The 10534-nt window shown below is 42.1% G+C and overlaps 1 long non-coding RNA gene across 1 annotated transcript; it reads right to left on the bottom strand.

The window, feature by feature from the left end:
• Positions 1–271: 271 nt before the first annotated feature.
• LOC142246416 (uncharacterized) lies at positions 272–10421 on the bottom strand. The gene is made up of 3 exons (XR_012724893.1): positions 10286–10421; positions 825–1013; positions 272–498 (listed from the first exon to the last, which is right to left on the bottom strand). It is a non-coding gene; the product is annotated as an uncharacterized LOC142246416 (long non-coding RNA).
• Between the last annotated feature and the right edge of the window lie 113 nt (positions 10422–10534).

Here is a 10534-nt window from a genome sequence, read left to right as displayed (position 1 = left end):
TTCTAGGTGAGAAATCATCCAGGCACTTGGGACCCTTTTGGAGATCACTCACTCCCGAGCGACTAGCGGAAAAAGGGTATCGTGAATGGAGACCAGTGGAAAACAGTCCAGTCCAAAGGTATCTAGTGGGAAAGGATTCATCTACAGTTGACGAAAAAGATCTATAGGACCCTGGTCTGGTGGGCAGAACAGGGCTGTGCCAACTTCCTCCATCAGCACTCGAATATCAGCATCTGTGCAAAACTACCGTTCACTTGCCTGAAGGAGCGTACTGGACTGACCGTCTAGTCTTCACATGGTCGTAAGGGGATCTGCGGTACCTCGGCAGCTGGAGCCACAGATACAGAACAGCCTCTGATTGTAGCAGCAGGCACAGTCGTGGTTTCATCCAGTAGTCATCCAGTAGCAGCGACCGGCGTGGATACTTGCAGCGGTAGATATTGTGGTAGCTGGTTGGCGTGGATGGTTGCAGCAGCAGGTCAGCAGACTGGTAGAGCACTGAAACACAGATACAAGTCAGCAGCAAAACTCAGCAGAATGACACCTAAGAACTAGCAATATAGGAACTTGTTGGCCAGGCAGCTCCCTTAAGGGGAAGGTGCCTTAAATACCTGAAACCTCTCAGCTGACCTGAGAGGCACTTTCGGGTGAGGACACACTGGCCCTTTCAGAAAAGGGGTCGTGGCCGCACCCGCACCCTATAGGTATTCCCAGGAGGCCGGAGTGGTGCCCTCTTCTTTCCTATATTGAACTTTCGAATCAGGGTACAAGTTCACAGGTTGGTAAGCAGCCAGCAGAGGGCAGCCCCAGGGAATCTGTGGTACCTCGACAGCTGGCGCCACGGATGCAGAACAGTCTCTGATTGTAACAGCAGGCGGAGTCGTGGATTAATCTGGTATGGATGGATGGATGCGATAACACCGGTCGGCGTGGATACTTGCAGCGGCGGATATCGTGGTAGCCGGTCAGCGTCAAAGGTTGCATCAGCAGCAGGTCAGCAGACTGGTAGAGAACTGAAACACAGATATGAGTCAGCAGCAAAACTCAGCAAAATGACAGCAGCAGCATAATGGGACCTAACAACAAGCAATGTAATAACTTATTGCCCAGGCACCTCCCTTAAGAAGAAGGTGCCGTAAATACCTGAAACATTACAGCTGACCTGAGAGGCACTTCCGGGTCAGGCCACACTGGCCCTTTAAGAAAAGGGGCATGGCCGCACACGCACCCTATTGGCATTCCCAGGAGGCCTGTGTGGTGTGTGCAGGCTCCAGGAGACAGCAGCATGAATTGAGGCTGGGACAGAAACCGCAGGATGGCCGGGCAGGTGAGAGAACCGATGTCCCTGCCAGGGAAGAAGGGCAGTACAGCAAGAGGATGCCAATATGGATGTTACAGTTAGCACAGTGCCCAATCACAGGTGAGTAGAGAAAAGGGGTCCAAACCCCGGAGACCAGTGGCAAAGTATTCAATTCCTGGTAATCTAGTGGAAAAACTTTCAATACACAATGACCAGAAAGAAGGAGTAGAGATTAATAAGAAGGCTCCACTTATGTGGTCCAGTAGGGTAGCAGTTAGCCCCTGGAGGCCAGTGGAATAGTGTCCTGTTCCTGGTGATGTAGTGAGAAATCATTCTATATCTGTAAAAAAGGAATAATCTTTGGAGAAAAGTAGTAATGGGTCCAGTTCTAGGAAGGAATCATCTTTTCCATTATATGTATAGTTAATAATGAACTTGCATTTTCAACTTTCCTGTGTCGAGTTCTTGATAACCAACTCATCTCTGCTACAACATATCTTGGTGCCACTGTATCTTGGTATCTTGTATCTTCCATAGAGTAGCCCGCACCTTTGGCTCTGCTGAATCTAGTGCTTCCTGCTTTGCTTCACTATCTGCTGTACTATATACCCAGCTGTGCTGGTCCTCACCGTTCCATGTGCTGTCCGGCAAGTCTAGCTCTGCTGTACCATCGCCTTTGGTCCGTGCCGTTTACATTCACTAAAGCATAGAAAATCCATCCCAACAGGTGAGCCCATAGTAAAATAGAAGAGAGTCTAAAACTAGGTATAAACGTGGTTATTGCCCCACGTTTGGGGATGGTGGTGGCCACTAGATGACTAAAACGAAAGGTCCAATGGGCACAGATTCAGTTCCTGCGCTAATTTCACACATCAGTTTTTGGCATCAGGCACAATCCGGCATGTGCCTGATGCAACGGATCCGGCGCAGAATATGCAAAAACTGATGTGCCTGATCCTTTTTTTTGACGGTTCCAATATACCTGATCCGTCAAAAAACGGATCCGGCGCATCCATTTTTGCATCCTTTTCGTCCGTTTTTTTTTTTTTGCTGGATCCGTTTTTTTCAATACATTGGAGCATGCTCAGTTTACAAAAAGGGATCCGGCGGCCGCATCCGTTTTTTACCGCATTACGCCAGATCCGGCGTCCATAGGCTTCCATTGCAAAACACGCCTTATCACGCCGGATCTGGCGCGATGCGGATACAAGATACGTTCCCTCCGGCCGCCGTTTTAGGCACTTATGACGGATCCGGCAAAAGCTGGATGCAACGCAAGGCCATCAGGCACAACCGGCACTAATACAAATCAATGGGGATAAAACGGATCCGTTTTACCCGTTTTTTTCCGGATTGTGCCTGATGGAAAAAAACTGATGTGTGAAATTAGCCTAACAGCCTAAAAACATACCAGATAGGGTGTTGTCTGTTTCTGTGAGACCCCCTAGGAATAAAAAAGTGACCCTCAACGGGGATCAGGACCGGCGCCAGCGTTCAGAGCTGCAGAATACGTCGGCCAGACACGTGGCTCGTCAGATGTTTTGGTTTGGGTCAGAATTTATGGTGCATTAAATACAACATGAGTCTGTGGAGGCTTCCATCAAAGACTTGTGTGACAGGTTACAGGCTAATAATAAGTTATGGAAATGTCGTGGTTGTTCAGTGTGAACTGTGGGCAGGGTAAAGGGAGTGCACATGGCACAAACAACAAATTCTAGGCAGGACAGGCTGGCACAATATGTATCGTACGCTCCACACCGCCACCTCCACGAGCGTCTGCAGAATTATGAGCTTGGAATGTTCTTGGGAGAGAAGTTTTATCTTAATTCTTCTTTTATAGGCACTGCTATTTATATCGCCCTTGTCAGGCACGTTGATATATGCGTGGCTTTTATCAAAACAACAGCGAACCGGATCAGTAACCGCGTTCTAAAAATTACAAACTGGAACTCGACTCAGGGTTATCAAGATCGACTCTCTGGACCAAATCTCTGAGCACGACATATTACAAAATTGTATTATGTGCGTACAAAAATGCTGAATGTTACTAACAAGATGGGCAGAGCTGTGACAGCTCTTGACAAAGGGGTTAATTTTAAGGCAGACTGTGATGATGACGAACCGTGGCTCCTAAGCTGATCGACCCTCAATCTATCCCTAACCTCAGGGATACTCCTAATAGTGGAGAGGTCTGAGTCTCCTTCCTGGCCCTTTTCCGAACCAGTCCTGGTCTTAGTCCATCTTCCCCAGGGAGGGACGAGACAGGAGTGTGTTGAAAACCACAAAAATAGACAGACAGGGGAAACCAAAACTCTGTCATTTAGCACACACATAGGTATAAGATAATAAGAGATTAGAAGGAAAACAAGAGGAGGAAGGAAGCAACAAGATAACAGGGGTAAACTCCACAACCGCTCCAAGCAAAAAGCAACACCAAAGCTCACAGACCAACACAGGATAAACTATAGCTTGAATGGGTAGAAGATTTCATCCAGCATAAATAGGAAAGGAGCAGATGTGATAGGTTGATAGGTCTTCCCACAACATGTGATCACAGGAGCAAAAGCAAGAGGAGGAAGGAAGCAACAAGACAACAGGGATAAACTCCACAACCATACCAAGGAAAAATCAAATCATTCACCAGAAAGTCTGGGACACCAATGCTCACAGACCAACACAGGCTAAACTATAGCTGGCATGGGTAAAAGATTTCATCCAGCATATACAGTATAGGAGGGGAGCAAAAGTGATTGGCTTCCCAACAACATGTGATCACAGGAGCAAAAACAAAAGCAGGAAAAGGAAAAAAGAAACAAGACAACAGGGGTAAACTTCACAACTGCTCCAGGAAAAAAGCAATTAGTTCACCAGAAAGTCTGGGAAACCAAAGCTCACAGACCACCACAAGATAAACTATAGCTGGCATCTGTAGAAGATTTCATCCAGCATAAATAGGAGGGGAGCACATGTGATTGGCTTCTTCACAACATGTGTTCACAGGAGCGAAAACAAGAACAGGAAGGAAGCAATAAGACAAAAGGCGTAAACTCCACAACCGCTCCAAGCAAAAAGCTACTTTTTCACCAGAAAGTCTTGGACACCAAAGCTGACAGACTAACAAAAGATAAACTATAGCTGGCATGTGTAGAAGATTTCATCCAGCATATATAGGAGGGGAGCAAATGTGATTGGCTTCCTCACAACATGTGATCACAGGAGTGAAAATAAGAGCAGGAAGGAAGCAAAGAGATAACAGGGATAAACTCCACAACCGCTCCAAGCAAAAAGTTTGGACATCAAAGCTCACAGGATAACCTATAGCTGGCATGGGTGGAAGATTTCATCCAGCATAAATAGGAGGGGAACAGATGTGATTGGCTTCCTCACAACATGTGATCACAGGAGCGAAAACAAGAGCAGGAAGGAAGCAACAAGATAACAGGGATACACTCCACAACCGCTCCAAGCAAAAAGTTTGGACATCAAAGCTCACAGGATAACCTTTAGCTGGCATGGGTAGAAGATTTCATCCAGCATAAATAGGAGGGGAGCAGATGTGATTGGCTTCCTCACAACATGTGATCACAGGAGCGAAAATAAGAGCTGGAAGGAAGCAACAAGACAACAGGGGTAAACTCCACAACCGCTCTAAGCAAAAGGTCTGGGACATCAAAGCTCACAGGATAACCTATAGCTGGCATGGGTAGAAGATTTCATCCAGCATAAATAGGAGGGGAGCAGATGTGATTGGCTTCCTCACAACATGTGATCAAAGGAGCCTAACAAGCAGACTAGCAGAGATTAACACTTGCTAGCCTGCCTATGAATGAGCACACAGCAAGTCGATGCCCGAGTCTGTGTGTGTTGATCACAGAACCAGAGAAACCATCGGGCGGAGTGTCAGAATCTGCAATGTGAACAGAGTCCGCCGCCGCCATGACAGTCGGTGAAGTTCACTGATTATCTGTCAATGACCAATCATCCCCCTCCCATCAATTAACCCATGAAATGGGGACAGATGTTCCTTGCTTGGGCAAAACAAGAAGACGCAAGTTTTTGGAAATCCAAATAATTCACAGTCTCGATAAAAAAAACCTGATAAATGAGGAGGGGATCCGGCCATAGTTTCCGCGTCGTGCCGGGAATGTTGTCTTCTCTTGAGCTATTCCCACCGTTTACCTGTTTGCCGTTTCGACTGTAATTTCCTTTCTCAATTAAAATATTGCCCTAAAGACGACTCCTCGTCTGCCCTGAAATCAACGAAATGTATAATTTGGAAGACGATTATGTGACATAATGAGGCAGAGATAAAACAAGAGGAGAGCAGCGAGTACCCAATCTTCTACGCAAACACACTCATTTCCTGTACTTCATGCCACAATGGGCGGCAGCCATACGTGAAGACAGAACACAAGCCCCAGTCAATGAGCCTCATAGTGCCGCAGGCAATATCCTCCTGCAAACGGCACTAATTACAGGTAGCATACATCTGTACATTTAGTTCTGCTCAGATGTTGACCCAGAGCGGGCGCAAAGTCGAATATTCATGTTTGTAGAAAAGTCAAAAGTTAAAAAAAAAAGAAAACCGCCAATTATATTGTGCAGTAAAGCAAGTACCACTCCTACTGCGCCGCTTTATAAACTCCGCGACCGGAGCGGCAACAAACATCATCACAGCATCGATCGCTGGTCTGCACTTTACAGTAATGAGAAAAGTCTGATGTCATTTCCAAAGATCTTTTTGTAGCTGTCACCGCACATTGTACATAACACACATTATAGCGACTGCAATTATATATAAGCAAATTCATTCACTGCTCATATTCAATATAAGAGGGCAGTATTATAGCAGTTATATTCTTGTACATAGTCGGCAGTATTATAGTAGTTATATTCTTGTACATAGGAGGCAGTATTATAGCAGTTATATTCTTGTACATAGGGGGCAGTATTATAGTAGTTATATTCTTGTACATAGGGGGCAGTATTATAGCAGTTATATTCTTGTACATAGGAGCAGTATTATAGTAGTCATATTCTTGTACATAGGAGGCAGTATTATAGCAGTTATATTCTTGTACATAGGAGCAGTATTATAGTAGTCATATTCTTGTACATAGGAGCAGTATTATAGTAGTTACATTCTTGCACATAGGAGTAGTATTATAGTAGTTGTATTCTTGTACATATTAACAGTATTATAGTAGTTGTATTCTTGTACATAGGAACAGTATTATAGTAGTTATATTCTTGTACATAGGGGCAGTATTATAGTAGTTATATTCTTGTACATAGGAGCAGTATTATAGTAGTTATATTCTTGTACATAGGGGCAGTATTATAGTAGTCATATTCTTGTACATAGGGGGCAGTATTATAGTAGTTATATTCTTGTACATAGGAGCAGTATTATAGTAGTTATATTCTTGTACATAGGGGGCAATATTATAGTAGTCATATTCTTGTACATAGGGGGCAGTATTATAGTAGTTATATTCTTGTACATAGGGGCAGTATTATAGTAGTCATATTCTTGCACATAGGAGTAGTATTATAGTAGTTGTATTCTTGTACATAGGAACAGTATTATAGTAGTTATATTCTTGTACATAGGAGCAGTATTATAGTAGTTATATTCTTGTACATAGGGGGACAGTATTATAGTAGTTTTATTCTTGTACATAGGAGGAAGTATTATAGTAGTTATATCCTTGTACATAGGGGCAATATTATAATTATATTCTTGTACATAGGGGGCAGTATTATAGTAGTTATATTCTTGTACATAGGGACAGTATTATAGTAGTTATATTCTTGTACATAGGGGCAGTATTATAGTAGTTATATTCTTGTACATAGGAGCAGTATTATAGTAGTTATATTCTTGTACATAGGGGCAGTATTATAGTAGTTATATTCTTGTACATAGGGGCAGTATTATAGTAGTTATAGTCTTATAGTAGTTATATTCTTGTACATAGTGTCAGTATTATAGTAGTTATATTCTTGTAGATAGGGGCAGTATTATAGTAGTTATATTCTTGTACATAGTGTCAGTATTATAGTAGTTATATTCTTGTACATAGGAGCAGTATTATTGTAGTTCTATTCTTATTAGGTTTGGTTTAAATATGAAGTGTTAAAAGTTTTGTTTATTGAAGTTAATGTGGTCGGAGTCCAGAATTTCCCCAGGAGACTCCCATAATATGTGTTCACTCTTCGCTATAAAGCTGGTGTGCGATTATCTGTGAATGAATACCTGTGACGTACGTGGTTCTCAGACTCAACAAGAACTTAATTATGTGGAAATGGGTTAAAACAATGAGAATCTGTTGGACACCAGATCACTTGTGCATGACCGTGCAGTTTAGTGACTGGACCATAATTACTATGGGAAATGATGAAAGGTTTGCAGTCAGTGATTGTAAATGTTAAGTGCATGGTGGGGAAATAAAAAGCAACCCTTCTGTCCCATGGAGCCTCCGTGGCAGATACTGGGGGTGGATAGTGATCACTAGTCTGGAGGGAGCAGAGTCCAGTGCAGAACTGTAGTTATTACCTATTGGGCTATGGTCAAATATCCAATGGAATCATAACCCATGTAGGAATTGGCCCATATTCCATGGATTGTAAGGTTTAGAAATATTCTATTATGGTTACAAAAGGGTGGACCTGAATCAATAAGTCAGAGGATCGACTGTTCTGGAGGACCTGGCCTTACACAGCTGAAAATTCAAGGATACCCTGTGCAATGCCTCATTCTCCCTGTAGGGGGCGCTGCAGTGTCTTTTATAACTGGGGTACCATATTAGCCCCTTCTAAAAATGAGTTAAAAACTGCTACAAATTTGTCTTAAAGGGAATCTGTCACCAGGTTTTTGCTCCCCCATCTGAGAGCAGCATAATGTAGAGACAGAGACCCTGATTCCAGCGATGTGTCACTTACTAAGCTGTTTGCTGTCATTTTGATAAAATCAATATTTTCTCTGCTGCAGATCTAGCAGTTCTACAGAGCTCATGAATATACTGGACTACCTGTAGCACGCTAAGTAGTCCTGTACTGATAATCTCCTGCTGATTAAACAGTGATTTTATCAAAACCAAACTAAGCAGCCAAGTGACACATCGCTGGAATCAGGATCTCTGCCCCTACGTTATGCTGCTCTCAGATTAGGTGGCAAAAACCTGGTGACAGATTCCCTTTAAGAAACTGGATGTATCAGCTGTGACAACCAAAGAGGGAGCCACGGATATGGACCCCATATATAGTAAGGATCCAATCTGATCCGAAACACGTCATCTGTTCTTGTTTTTAAGAAAGTGTAACCCGTGGATTTTTAATATGTGATATAAAGTTTCTAAATTCATTGTTGGGACTGCTTGATCGCCTTTGACTTTTTGGATATTGCCCCTGCATGCTCTATGACATACATATCTGTAATCGAGTGGATGCAGGAGCCCGAGCCCACTCCATGCAAGGTGATACCAACTGTGTTATACAGCCAGCACCTGCCAGTGACACCAGCCACCTCTGATCACTGACGATCAACCACTTAAAGGCCGCTGACGATCCATTTAAGTCTCTCACCCTCAGCAAAGTAATTTTGGGGTGGCTGTGGGTTGCCATAGCAACCAGGGCGCCTGGTGAATGAAGGTCCCATCACCGCCATCTTGGTACTTCATGAAGGCAAAGGCGCCATATGAGATGGTAATTTTTATTAGAGACCGGACCGCAAGACTAGAGTATGGCAGAACATAGAAATATCTGTCAAGTGAGCAGGGAGTCAACTCCACTAAAAGGAATAAAAACATAAACTAAAAAAAAAAAAAAGAAGAAAACTATTAAAAGTCTGAATTAACCCTTTTTTTCCCATTAAAAAAAATAAAGAAAGAAATTATATATATATATATATATATATATATATATATATATATATATATATATATATAAAGAGAGAGAGAGATCTATCTTTCTTTATTCTTTAAATATAGCGCTAACATATTCCGCAGCGCTTTACATACAGCAGGAACACTGTCCCCATTGGGGTTCACAATCTAAAGTCCCTATCAGTATGTCTTTGAATTGTGGGAGGAAACCGGAGATCCCGGAGGAAACCCACGCAAACACGGGGTCCTTGGTGGGATTTGAACCCAGGACGCCAGGGCTGCAGTGCTAACCACTGTGCCACCATTCTGCCCTAAATAATAATAAAATAAATAAAAAATAATATAAAATATAAAAAATAATAAATATTAATTATTATTATTTATTTATAGAGTGCCATTGATTCCATGGTGCTGTATTAATAAAATATTAAAATAAATAATAATAAATATATGTATTAATAAAATAAATTATATTATATATAAAATAAAATTAAAATATTAAAAATGATAAAATAAAATAAATAAAAATAATAATAATAAAAAGAATGGAAAATAGGATATTAAATACAACCGCAGCCATAAACTTCAGACCAATAATATTGCTTAAAAAATAACAAAAACAATAAAAAAAGAATATTGAAATGCCGGAACTGACATTTTTTGGTTACAGCAAACAAAAAGCGATCAAAACATCGAGCATTCCCCAAAATTGTATCACGAAAACCTACAACGTGCCATAAAACGTTGGTATCGCCATAATCTGGAGAATCGTGTTGCTATTTTTTATGGCACAACGAACCCTGAAAACTAAAATGAACCCCCAAAATGATGGCAGAATGTTTTTTTTAACCATTTCGCTGCAGTTGGACTTTTTTCCCTATGTTTCAGTCCATTATATGGTTGTCGTTCAAAGCTACAACTTATTGTGGAAAAAGAAGCGCTGAGGTGGCGATTTATAAAAGAAATAATAAAAATATGGCTGTAGGGAGAAAGGAAGGAAAATAAGAAAGAGCAAAAAGATAATAAAAAAATACATAGCCCTGAAGGGGTTAAATGGCATAAAGCAGCATCTGTGGGCGTCTTCTGATCATTTTCGTACCATATAATGTCACAATATTTTGTTTTCTTACAAACTGCTTTAGATTAAAGCCAATTCCTTCCTGCCATCGATAAAATAAGCAGCTTCTGCAGAGTCACAGGCGCCGCTGATCTCGGTGATCGCAGTCTTCCGAGACGTAAACAGAAAGCAGCATGGAGACACGGACCGTCCCTTGCTAGTGACGTCACTATGAAGCCGTCGCGCTGCTTCGACGTCATTACGAAAGGGGCCCATCCGGCTGGTGTCTGA

Source organism: Anomaloglossus baeobatrachus, chromosome 7 (genome assembly GCF_048569485.1).
Source record: "Anomaloglossus baeobatrachus isolate aAnoBae1 chromosome 7, aAnoBae1.hap1, whole genome shotgun sequence".
Classification (NCBI taxonomy): domain Eukaryota; kingdom Metazoa; phylum Chordata; class Amphibia; order Anura; family Aromobatidae; genus Anomaloglossus; species Anomaloglossus baeobatrachus.
Note: the sequence above shows the minus strand (reverse complement) of the source record. Positions and strands in the feature narration are given on the sequence as shown.